General features: G+C 35.4%; 1 long non-coding RNA gene across 1 annotated transcript; it reads left to right on the top strand.

The window, feature by feature from the left end:
- The first annotated feature begins 6 nt into the window (after positions 1–6).
- On the top strand, positions 7–9,734 carry LOC126928481 (uncharacterized). Its single transcript, XR_007716704.1, has 2 exons — positions 7–2,106; positions 9,091–9,734. It is a non-coding gene; the product is annotated as an uncharacterized LOC126928481 (long non-coding RNA).
- Positions 9,735–14,152: the final 4,418 nt, after the last annotated feature.

Below are 14,152 nucleotides of genomic sequence, written 5' to 3' on the forward strand. Positions count from 1 at the left end.
AGGGGCTGGTAAGTTGATACTGATTAATTATACCATCGAAATTCTATATAATGGCTACAAAAAATATTTGCATCATTACCCTCATTTCCTAACGAAGCGCGTTTTTTTACCAAGTTTTATATTTCATTTGATAGTATCAAATCTCTGTAGTTACACGAAAGTATTAAATGATAGGAAACTTGATATACACGAATTTAATTAATTAATAAGTTAGTCGATATACAGCCATTATTATTTCATGTGAAATATTACAACGTCAAAAACTTAACGTTCTTGTACGTACAGTATTAATCACAAATTGTAAGAATGTTTACTGATAAGCAAAATAGATAATATGGAAAACGCAGACCTATGGAAAGAGAATTCCTGACATTAGACAGGAATACGCGATTGCACGAAATATTTTATGGTATGTCTAACATGGAGAATATATGCGGCGAAGTACGAAAAATTCATCCTGAGATATGTATACGACCTACGCGGTACGGGACGTGTTATAAATGGTTTCCGCCACTCAGCCGTATTTGAATTTGTGAACACGATCGAACAAATGACGCGACAATTATTAATTGCCGTCTCTGCCTTAGTAACGATTCGCGTTGGAACGAGGTCGAATCGTTCCGATTCCACGCTCGATTAACAAATAATTACAGTGGACATCAATTACTTGGATGACCTTCGTCATTTCAGCTTAAAACGATTAATTTGATCAAACCAACCAATTATTTCAATTAATACAATCTGCACTTTAAATTCGCACGTCTTGTGTATACACACCGGGCCAGAGAAAAGTTTTCATTCGTTCGAGTAGAACCTTCGTAGTCCTTGAGGACGCGTGTCGCTTCTCGTGCACCTAAAGTTTCGCTCAAATTAACCGATTTATTTGAATTCGAGCGAGTGAAAACCTCTTTGTCACCGTGAGTTTGTTACTTAATTGATACTCTTAGATGCCCTTTGCTTTCAATCTCTTACATCCATTCTTAATTAGTCAAGTCGTTTGACTTTTGACAAGTATTTTGAAACCATTTTACTAACACCAACCTACTTTTTTACTTGAGATTATCCGCTATTTTTATTCAAATGTATATGTACGTATATACACTTTTGAATTTTAAACGAACCTTCTATTATACCTATATCCTTTAAGTGCCGTTTTAAGTTTCAAGAGACTTTAACTCGGATAGCTCGACTTGGAGTTCTAACGTATACTGTAAAGCACACTTGCGAAGTAAAACAGCAAACACGATATAAAAACTTTTTCCCCATGTAAGAAATCGAATAACCTATTTCAACGGTGCTTTAATCTCATCGATGAAGCATCGATGCAACGAAGAAGCATCGTGATAGCCGCAATGCGGATCCGTTGAACAAAAATTTCCTGGTACGGTCGTTTGAGTAATGTTATTAACCGTTTTAGTGTCGGATGTTTCAAGACTCCGTATCGGTTTGTGCTATGCAGCGCGCTAGCGCTTCGTTTATTTATTTGCGAGGAGTACCGATCGACGCGATCGCGCTGCCCTTTTTCATCCTGTTTTTTTCATCGAAATATACCGTTCGACGTGCTCGCGCTTCATTTCATCGGTTATACTGGAAGCGTTACAACAAACACTCAAAAGTTTGCGAAATATTTATGCTCTGCGTTTCGTTTGCGTGATAACATTCTATAATGCAGGATTTGGTTTTCCGATTCAAGAGGTAATTTTTTATATTGGTGTTTTTTTTTTTATTTGGTTTATGATCATTTGAAAAACAAGTAATTACGAGAGGAAACTCTGACATGACTCGCGACGAGCACGCTTGAGCGCGTTGCGAATTAATGATCGTGACCATACATCGTGGCACAATTTACCACGGTACGCGAATAGAGCGATCACGTTGCGTGGCGTTAAAACGGTTAGCGTAACTGCGCGTACGATTGTCGAGTGGCAAAGATATTGACGCTGCTAATTGTTTTCAGTGTCTTTAAGAGGAAACTGTACTGATTTCGAAGGAAAAGTTGTCTCGTATGGAATGATGTATGTGCCGGGACCTTCGATTTGCACTCAATGCTTCTGTTACCATTCGGAGCCAAAATGGTGCCAGGCTATCTTCTGTTCACCTCCTTTGGTAAGTATATGCTCATTCTAAGAGCAACCAGCTTAACACAACCATGAGAAACTAAAGTACACCGTTAACGCTTGCATGCTGGTCGTTAAAACACATGCTGCGCGAATAGGGTACACAGCGATTCATTTAACTCGCCTTGAATTAGTTTTAGAAAGACAAACATGGACAGGGATAATTTTTGTCACGAGCCGTTTAATTTAATCGTTCATTAGAACGAATTAATTTACACCTGCTGAGATCGCGATTGATGTGACAAATTCGAAATCTTGTTCCATATAAATATTTTTAAACAAGCACGTCGTAAGCTTTGTATATTTTTTAATCGCAACGAAACTGTTCAGAGAAACGCTGAAATTATTAATTAGAAAAGGAGATTTCTACGCATCGTTGTAAAAGTGTCAGGGAAAATATTCGTGAAACAGTTACGTTGTTACAAGTTCTACAAGAAGAAATATTGAAAATCACGTTCCACTTATTCAGTTGCACGTGTAAAAGGTATCTTGCGTTCGCGCAAAAAATCTCTGAAGGATACATGCTTTATAATCATTGGAGTGTCGAAGTTGTTACGCGGATCGGCGTACACGTACCTTTTAATGAAACTAGGTTACTCATTCGTTATTCGTTCCTAATTTTCAGCTTCACAATTTTTACGCAATAAAATTTTATACACCTGTTCGGTTTATAAACGATTCAATTCAAATTTAACAGAATAAAAGTTGAAATAATCATTTGTACTTCATTAAAAGGTTCTTTCAGCATCTCGTTTTAATATTTTTATTGGTAATATTTTGTTAATCGTTATATTTAAATGGAGTTTTTCAAAGGAGAGACATTTTAAGGTAGGAAATGGACATACATTTATAATAAGAATTCAGAAGAAAGAATATTTCATACAGAAAGAAATATTCCGTATGTATAAATAACTACGCCATGAATTTTATATGTATCGGATATTCCTTCTGATTAATGTATCTGATGTTTTTTCACGCGAGGTAGCGTATATTTGCATCTATATGTCTCTTCGTTTCTCAGTAGTAAAACTTAGCATTCATGCGGCTGATAAGTAGTTACGCACTGACAACGAGAAACATAAAATGAGTAAGAAGCATGAGACATTCTATAAGAAAAATAAAGTTGTTTTTATCTTTCATTGCATATTCGTCAGAATATTGTTAATAAATATTTAAGTTAAGATTTCAGTTGAAATAAATACATAGGATTAGACATTTATTTATATATGTATCTATGAACGCATTTGACATAAAATTTTGATAACGACTAAAATTATATATTCTGATATTAAATTAATTTAATGAGAATAAAAAACTAATTTTTTTAAACAAGATTTTGTATAAAGTTATATTTATTAGGAAAAGTTCGTTCATCCCTTTATAATATGATAGGATTAGACTCATAGCTGTGTAAATCATTTCATGGAATAGTATATGTGTGCGTGTGTGTTCTAAGTTTTTATTATAAAAATGCTAAATGTACTAGGAGACGTTTTTAAAAATTCATACATTTCTCTTCATCAAACATATCAATCGTTATATTGAAAAGTTAATTGTCTTTTATTTGTTTCGAGCTGCACATTGATTGAGACATTCGTGTTGGTTATAATTGCGAATTTAACGCAACGAAGTTGTTTGAATCCCTTGCAAGCATGTAAATATATCGTCGAATTAATAGGTCAATTACTTGAGGTTGGAATTGAAAGAAAGGGAAAGGTGGAGGAGAAGTCTTGCGTTTGAATGCGGGACACTTTTAAAGGCCACAGTTCGCTGAAATTGCCAGAGAATTCAATTAAATGGCAAATTAAACCATTGAACTGAATCTGTTTCCAATCGCGAGCTTAGAAGTTCTATCCTTTGAATTTTTATATCAGTCAACTTTCTTTTTGTACGTACGGTAACGAATATAATTCATGAATTAATGAAGTATGTAATTGGATGAAAGTTCTTCTTCCTGGATTCAGTTTAGACTAAGAAAAATTATATAATAACGAAATTATCAACTTAAAATTGATAGAGTGTATAGTTTATTATTTTTTTCTTTTTTGTTTTTTTTTTTCTTTTGCGTGAGGAGGGGCAAATGCTGTTACGCATACCCAGTGATGCGGATCACTGGGTTATGTGGGACTCGGGCGGATGTTGTTGCCATACCCACTAAAAACCCCTCCTCCTTTTTCCTTTGCTTTGAGGACAGACAACCCCGGTAAAACCTGTCGGCAGTCATCAGGGTTGTCCTTTCATGCCCCGTTGTATCTTCTTCTTCGGGCAGTTATTCTGTATATTCTGTATTGCTCTCGTCATCTTCTCAGCTAGTTCAGAATACTGGGCTGATCTCCTTCTGCGGTTTTTCGTTGTTTTGTATTCTTGCCTTCACTGCTCCGCGTAGTTGTTGTTGCTCTTGTTCTCCTCCTTGCTTCCTCCCAGGCCTCCGCTGTTACCCTCCTGTGAGACATGACGGTCTTGCAGAATTGCCTGAATTTATCCCAGCTCTCGTTCTTGGCGGTCACCGTGGCGATCAGGTTGTCCACGTCTATCTTCTCGCCAAGAGCGTTCTCCAGCTCGATCCTTCTGTCCGTCCACTTCGGGCACGCGAAGAGGGCGTGCTCTGCATCGTCGTTAGGGTCTCCACAGTCGAGACAATTGCTGTCGCTGTTCGTGCCAATCCTCTTCCTATAGACACCGAAGCTCCCATGCCCGGTTAACAGCTGCATGGTGTAATGATCGATGTCCATCTTCTTTTTGGTAAATAGCAGCGCACTCGGTATTAATTTCCTTGTGACATTCTCCTTTTTGTGGTTTTTCCACTCCTTCTGCCACTCCTCCTGGGCCTTCCTGCGAATCGCCTCCATTTCCTCCTTCAGCTCGCTACCGTCATCCGCACCGATCCTGGGCTTATGGATCTTGTTCCTCTTGTAAGTCTCTCCGAGCGCCTTTATCTTTATGTAAATCGGGAGAATCCCGATGAACACGCAAAGTGCCGCGTGGGAGACGGTACCGTATGCCGTCGTTGTTATGCAGAGGGCCGTTCGTTGTGCCCGTTTCAGCTTCTTCCTGTTCTTATCGGTATTCGCTAAGCTAATTCTTCTTTCTGAACCCATACTGCCTCCGATGGAACGGGTCCGTTCCGATGCATCTCTCGATGATCTTCTTAAAGCATTTTTCCCAGACCTTGCTCATGGCTGGGAGTATGCTTATCGGCCGGTACGCGTTAGGGAGACTGGGATCCTTTCCCGGCTTCCTTAGCAGTATTACTCTGGCCGTCTTCCAGCAGTCTGGTTCCAGCTTGCTACCAGCTCCTGCTTCCAGCAGTCCAGGAGTCTTCCATCGACTCCTGCAGCCTTCTTGGTGTTCATTCTTCCGGCGGCATCGACGACATCGCCTTCGCCGATGACGACGCTGAAGCTGATGTCTTCTTCTTCTTCGGTCTCTGCCTTTTCGCGGCCCTCGTAATGGGAGGGTCCGTGTCCCATGGTGAATAGCCCCTCTGTAGGACTGCTTCCACCATGTCGATCGGCATGTCGTTGGTTGGTTTCTTGCTTTTGCATCTCTTCACGACTGTGCGATAGGGTTTGCCTTCTTGCTTTTCTGTATGGATGGAAACGCGGTTGAAAAGTAGAACGGAGTAATTAGCGATGCACGATCCCTGGCTGGTGAATATTTTTCCATCGGGAGAAGTCAGGTCGAGCGATACAAGATTTATATGCTCGTTCTGCCAGTTATTTCAACGTCTGTTACGCGATGGAAAATGAACATAAATGAATAACAAATGTATTACAGCCATAAAGATTGCTTGATGTACGCCACCGTTTTTCCCCTATTTCTCCGATACAATTTTCCTTTTTTTTTTTCTTTGCCAAACACTTTACTAATCGGTACGTATTCGAATTATCCTCAATTATTCTCGGTTGTTTCCGTTTCCTTTGGATTTACATAAGTACACGTTTGATGTACGTGCAGAGTGAGATAATAACTATTAACAGCTATAAAATAAGAAGCGAAAATACGTTGAAACTCGACTTCTAGATTCGCGAGACTTTGCAGAGCTTCGAAACTCTCGTGTTTCAAACCTAATAAAAAGTTGCAGAGGGAGAATTACATTGCGAGATCTGTTAAGGAAAATCGTATCGTTGTAATAGGATTATTTCAGCGAGGGAAATTCCGTGTTGCGTGTAACGCGTTGCAAAGCCATGAGCTTTCTTTCGGGTTAATATACATAATCGCCTTATCGAACTTTCCATCTCACACGTGAATTTTGCATTTCAATCTTCTTACTTGCAGTCCAGTCCAGTTTAGTGTGACTAAGCTAAATGTTTTATAGAGAGACGTACAACTCTATGAAGGGGAGATCAATAAATTGGGTTATCTTTAAATCACTGACAATTATTTCATCGACACGATTTCACCGGCAGCGAATTCACCGGCAATGTCTATCAAAGTTTATTTACCGATACACCGAGTGAAATCACCACAATCATTTCACCAATATTCTCCTTTGTCGATAATTATCATGCTTGCCACTACATGTTATCGTTGATTAAATGTCTTTATTTACACATTCGTTTACGCGCATAACGAGATAAACGAAGAAACGAAAATGATATGTTGTCATGATGTATTGTTAAATTACTAATTAACACGAGTTATATATCTACCTACATGAAAGCTTCTAAATATCAATTATAATTCATGAAAGCACACAAGCTATTTTGCTATACACAAATAGAATTATAAGGAAATGTTACGTGCTAATGATTTAACGAAATCTATGCCTCTGTACATTTGACATTTCTGTATTATTACTTGTGTACTTTCTGCTCTTGTTTACGTCATCGGAAGTAAAAATACGTTAAGCGAATCAGCTAATCTATTTGAGCGATTCAATGGCTCGGTCTTCTCTTATGCGACTACCAAGTAAAAGATAAGTTCTTGGTTATATAATATTTTATAACATCCAAATTAACTATTTTTTTTCTTTTTCTTTTTCTTCTTCTTTCTCTTTTTCTTTTTTTCCTTTTTCTTTTTCTTTTTTTTTTGCCTGGGGGAAATCCGCTCGGACACGAAGCCACTTCTTAGGTGGCGTGGTAGTGAACATCCAAATTAACTGGGGCACTAATTAGCTGAAGCTTCTAGTCGAACCAGGTATCAGTCTTTGTACGCAAAGGCATTCATTACAATCGTTTAAAGTTTGAAGAAACACCGTTACAAATTCGTGATATAAGAGAAAGCGATTCAAAACTCGGATTCATTTGTTGGAACGACGCCGTGGGCAAAAGTACATAATGGAAAACTTTCTTCCAAGACCAGTTGATAGCGCTGACGTAATTAAAATGTGACGATATTGCCAGCGACGTTTCTCCAAATAAACGACTAACTTATTTACGAATTGCCGTAACACGATTGCCGCTGGTAATACGGTTAGTAATCACTTTATTGAATTTTCGCTTGACGTGACATCGTCGAGTTCCTAGAGAGATTCTTCTCCCTTGTAAAACTATGTTTCTGCAACGACTGTATTTGTTGAATTGCCGTTCGAGAACAAGTCCTTCTCTTTATTACGTGTAATAGATTCTTCTTTTTAAGTTTTAATTTACATTGGTAATTTTCTATAATTTATTACTCGAATATGGTAATTTTTTCTTAAAAAGTTTGCTTTTTCTACAATTATTTTACTACAAAACCCATCAAAAACATGATGTATGTATATATACCCTCAAATATTATCGGTTTATTCTCAAGCTATAGTTCAATTTCGGAAATTGCCAATTAAAATCATAAAAAAAAAACACACACACACAGAAAGTTCGTTAAAATATGCGATTTTCCAATCAAGATATAGAATTTATTCGAGTAATATAGATTACAGTAGCGATGGTGACGGCAACGATGAATGGACTGATTCTTCGTGCGAAAATAAATTGGAAGCGCAGAACGATGCATTGTTTCAGGGTATATCGATTTTCAAGCATGGTTTTAAAGTACGTGTGCGCGTGACTAGGTTTGTTAATTAATGCCGCTCCCAGGTTTTCATTATATAAATGTGACACCTACATATCTTTAAGCTTTAAACAATTGGACTAACAATTTCATTAAATTTAAATCAATATTTATCTTTTTAAACGCAACAATATTTTTAATGACAACTTCACGTGTAAATCAAGTGCATACATATTCGATCGTTCTTGAAAACCTGATTCTCTGCGAAGAGAAAAAATCCTTGAATAAAGATTTGATCTACGTTTTATATGCTACGTTTTACATCCACCTCTTTTCAGATATACCTCTCTATTTAAAATCATAGATCGTCACACTCTATAGGTATTTCCTTGAAAAGGTTAAAGTCGTTCTGTATAAAACCCAATTCAAAGGGGAAGGAAATTCTGCGAAAAATTCTTTCAGATTTCCCTATGTTTGAGCTCGAATCAAAGCAATCCTGTATAATAGGATAGGATGATAGGATGATTCTGTATTATTCCTTGTGTACTTTCTGTTCCTGTTATTTACAATAGGATGATTATGCGTTTAACTTCTCATAGAATCTCTCTGATTCCGTATGATATCGTCAGTGTTTTTGAAATATGTTATTGATGTCGTAACGTCAACCGTTTCCAGTGCAAATTCAATTTTGAATCGCAATTTCCATGTTTGCGTGGCAAAAGCGTAAAATCGATAACGCACGCAAACATGTCTTCTTTGCTAATGGCGTACTATAAATATAAATATTTGAATAAAAATTTTGAAAATCGATGTAACCTTTGAACTTTATCGTATTCTGTTTCATAGCACAAATTATTCTTCCCGAAATGTACGTTTAGTGTTATAATATATTTGACCAATGGTTCTCAAATACTAGTTTTGCAAAAGCAATGGTGGAATTGGAGCAATTCTTTCTTCTTTCATTCTTTGAATGACCTGGATTTTCGAGTAGTCTAGTGACGATTGATCCGTACAATTAATCGATTTCTTTTTATTACAGAGCTGCAAGAGATTCCGCGTTGGACGCCGATGTTGCCAGTTCCAATGCCTGGATAAGGTTGGCACTGAGCATTGGTCCGGATCTGATGTGGTTATTGTCGATGGTTCACATAAACTTGAAAAACATAGTGTATTGTGGACGCTGACCTTAGTGATGGTAATTGTAGTATTTTAATTTCTTTTTTTAATTAAAAATAAAGATTCCGATGGCGCCGTTGACGAAATTCGTACCTTATAAACGTCGACGATTAGCTTCAGCCATCGGGAAAAGTAGTGTAGTGTAAAAAGTAAAAGTAGTGTAGAAGTAGTGTACAATGTAGTCTGTTAACAAAGAATCATTTGTAACTGAATAATTATACCTCGAGAAGATTATACCTGAGTAATTATATTTATTCTTATTTTCTTCCCCTTTATTTCATTTGAATAGATTTTTGTATTCAAAGAGCGAGGTATGATTATATCAGACGGGTTAATTTGTTTTTACATATGTCAAAAGAATGAAAGGAGATGACGATGAATCGGTGACAGGTAGAAAATTGTAATCTGTTGTATTTCCATGGTACTGTAGTTGATTATATTTTGTTCAATATTATTCATATTCTATCATGTAATTTGGGAATATACATACATATACATATATAAAAATATATTAGATAGTGGTATACTTATCCCCTAATCTTTGTGATTTCTATGAAACTTTTATGATTCATTGTCACTTGTATGAAGGATGGAAATATAAAAAATTGATAAAATTATTAATAATATTTATTATTATTAAATTATTATTATTAAATGTCCAAATTGGACAAATTGTGAATTTCAATAAATAAATAAAAAGAAAAAAAAAGTTAAATTAGCATGTTGGTGGCTACCCACAGCGGGGGTACCTGTTATTTTCTATAGGTTGGGGTTGATAATCAAGCTGATCCACTCGGATTGGTTATCACACCTTTTATTTTCTCTCTTATACAAAACACTTATACAAATCACACAGCAAACGTCTAATCTAACGTAATGTTACGTATAACAATATACGTATGGAATTTTAAATGTCATGAGGTTTGCAGCGGACTCAATTTTAATTACAGTTTTAATTACATTAAACATTTTGCTCATTGATGACCTTACCTTAATTTTTTTCTCCTTCCTCACTTTCTTCTCCTATGCGAGTGACACAGTAAGATTGATAGTAGCAAGCAATTTCATTAAAACACAATTTCCTTTTCCATTTGATGAACACGATACGAGACGAGGGAATGATTTATGAACATGATACGAGACGAGGGAAGGATTTAGGAACACGACTTTCGAGCGGTTTCAACAACTATTAAGTTTCATTTATAGCAACGAACACTGCCAAAGTTCATCAATTAATGTAATCGATCAATGTTCGTAATCAATAAGATTCGCGTAGGTGCCGTAGATGACGTAGATGAAAAAACGTAGACTAAACGTAAATGACGAAATTATGTATTAATTTATTTTAACGCGTTAAAATTACGCTAATGACAGTTGCGCCGTTCTATTTGTTCATATATTTAAGCCCTATATGCAACAAAGTGAACGTAGCATCTGCAAGCGTGTTAGTTGGACAACCACGAATTTTCGCATATATTGCACGAAAATTCGTATATAACAATAATCACTGCCATAATCATGGTCGAACGTAGATGACGAGCTTATGCATTAATTCACTTTAACACGTTAAAATTACGCTAATGATAGTTGCTCCGTTCTATTTGTTCACATATTTAAGCCCTATATGCAACAAAGTGAACGTAGCATCTGCAAGCGTGTTAGTTGGACAACGACGAATTTCGTTTCGCAAACACGGACACGTGAAACATTTTGAAGTTACGTGGACGCGAGAGTAATTCGTTCCCTTAAATTGCTCAATTTTCATTTCTTTCGCCATGTATATTCGAGTATTGCATTTGAATTGCAGAGCAGTCGGAAGTAACGGCGCACGTCGTTGATATATCGACAGGAACATGAATTCTTTTTTCATAGGATGAATACTTTTTTCATCGAATTATTAAACCGAATCAAGTTTTCAAGTCCAATCATTTAATTTCATCGTTTTACATCGAACGTTTCAATCTTTTTTCTTTTAAATACCTTACTTATATTTCATCTCGTTGAATATTCCATATTTTTAATGCTATTACCACTTATTGGTAATTTCAAATATGTAATTATCGTTCTGAAGTTAGAAATTCGAAATAACATTCGTCAGTATATGATTCTACGTTTTATATAGAGTAATAAAAATGATACAATGAGTTTCGTTAAATAACCAAAAAAAAAAATTCTTGTTCCTTTTTCTTTTTTTTTTTTTTTTTTTTTTTTTGGTTTTATGTATCCAAGGTCGAGAATAAACTATGTGCACGTTTCCTCTCGTTTCTTGTATTTTTATGAGGAATTCAGTCTTTTTACGCCACAGGAGTCTCAACGTTTTCGTTTTCACGCCTACGTTACGCTCGTTAAACACGTTCCAACAAGACCATGAATAAGGGTAACAGCTTTAACGTTTTCACATGTGTTAATTTATTATTTTAGACCTTAAATATTTTATTTATAAAATCTTTATTTGAACAAGTTACCATTGTCGCTACAATAAATCAATGAATGAAATCAGTTTAAATTTAAAATATCATTTCATAATTTCTCGTCACTTGTATCTGAAAACAACAAAAAAACGGTGTACCCACATCGTGCGTAGACGGGAAATTAAAACAGTGGAGCTTAATTGAAACACTGATCATATTCCGCGATTGTAAAACAATAATAGAAAATCGTGTTTCTTTTGAAGGGTATGAAATTGTCAGGAGATTATGCCATAAATGAAATTGGAAACTAGCTGGTCAAAGGGATTAAACTCAATTAAACTGAACTGTGTTATATTGTACAAAGGCTAGAGAACTGCTACCAAATATCTGCTAGTTTAAAGGTGTCCCTTATAAATTATAATTATATTTCAAATTCAATCTCCTAGTAATAAGTAAATTAATATTTTACCTAAAATCTGTGATATAGATAACAAAAATAAATTCTTTACATTATTCGTTAGTTTGCAATATAATTAGAATATTCTTTATTTTTATTTTCTGGTGTCTTTGTTATTCTTAAAAGATAAACTGCTTATTTACAAATTTAACACTGCATATGCTATTAATAAATCATTTTATATTTAATTTTGCAACCTTCAGTCATTGTTAAAACTTGTTGACAATACTGTCGGTTAATAGAAATTTCTAAAATCCCCTTGTTTCTACTCGATTAAAGGGTATATTGCAGAAACTATGTTAGCTACAGTGTTAGCTACAAATCACCTGTGTCACTCCATTAAACTTATACACAATAGTATTGATTCTTGTTTTAATTTAAAATAAAATATGTTATTGTAGGAATGAAGCAGAATGTTCAAATAATTGAAACAACTTTTTGTCCTATAATTAGTGCCTTTCATTTTAAAAATTAAAAAATTTTTAATCAACGATATTTGGAAGTTTCGATCTAAAATGACCAGGAATTGAAACAGAAAATATTTTGATGCCAGTAAATACGTATTCTTCACACATAAAACAAATATGAAAACAAACATCGATGTATATGAATGAATTTTGAAATGGGGAGGAATTATATGATTATACCCATTCTCTGTTGCGTTTAATTGTTTCAATTGATGTTTCATGAGAATTTTCATCGAATTTTTTAGAGATCCTGGCTGTAAGGTCTTTTTAAAATTATAAGAACAGATTCAAACTATAACATTTGAAAACTTGTGGTTACAAAACTTACTTGTTTCTCATAATTATTTAAATGAATCTATTCGGCATTTGAGTGACCGTCCCTTTATGGCTCGGATAACACCTCTCCTTCCTTTGGGAAATTCCGAATTATCTGTCCTCCCGAGCTGCAAACCTGATGACTTAGACAGTAGGGAAAAACATCAGGGAAAACCTCTGGCTAGAAAAGTACGATAGACGAACAAAATTTAACGGCTGATGGGGAGTATCAACAACATACAAGGACAATCATCAACAAAGTGTCGTACCGTGCGGGTGAAATACTGGAGTTTCAATAAGATCTTATAACCATCGAGTCAGAACATCAAACTTTGTTTGCATAAAGCAAGTGTAAACAAAGTGTCAAATTACACTAACACTCGATCTATTAAATCCGTTCCACCTTGAGCGTTAATTCATTCAAGGTTCGTGGTATCGATCGATCGGTCGGACGTGCCCGGTGGCTCTTTAGTTGATGATTTGTAACAGAATCCTTGCATTAACACAGATTCTCAGAACACACAACTTCACCCAGCAGATATCGATTACAGTCAGTTGTCACTAACAATGCTAATATCAACAATTTCTTTACCTGTTGATCCTCTGGAAGTTTTAACTATATATATTCTCTAGGAACAGTAGGATTTTAATGATATAACTTTACTAATGAGATCTTAATGTCATAAACGGTATCGAAACTTCTTAATTAATGTCGTTATCGAAGAAGAGACTCGTAATCTTCTCAAACGAAGAGCACTTGATGTTTACAAGTAGAACTCGATATCTTAGTTTCTTAAAATGTGTTTCTGTGTTTACTTTCTAAATGTAAACTTTATTCAAAACGAGCCGTTCATTCGTTACAGGCCGTTAATAAAATTGCACTTTGCACAAAGGAATTGCCGTTAATAATTTAAGATTCTCTGCTCGTCGTACAGGGTATATATCGTAATTATTCACGACGATCGTAACGTTTAAGTCCAATTCGAGCTTAAAATCCCACGTGAGCTATACTACCACAATGGCCTGAATTTCTATTTGTTCGTTTACTGCCTGTTTGTACTCGGAGCATCCGTTGTAAATTACAGCAAAATCTTCTAATGTGTTCCAGAATATGTCTTCATGGAATTTCAATAATTTATTATATCTATAGATAACAAATGTAAAACTTATTAATTTATAATTAATATAAAATAAGAGAGCACGAAACTTCCTATTTTATGGACATATTAAATATTTGTAAAAAATTCTGTATCATTAGTATCACTTTAATTACTT

This window comes from Bombus affinis, unplaced genomic scaffold (assembly GCF_024516045.1).
Source record: "Bombus affinis isolate iyBomAffi1 unplaced genomic scaffold, iyBomAffi1.2 ctg00000981.1, whole genome shotgun sequence".
Classification (NCBI taxonomy): Eukaryota; Metazoa; Arthropoda; class Insecta; order Hymenoptera; family Apidae; genus Bombus; species Bombus affinis.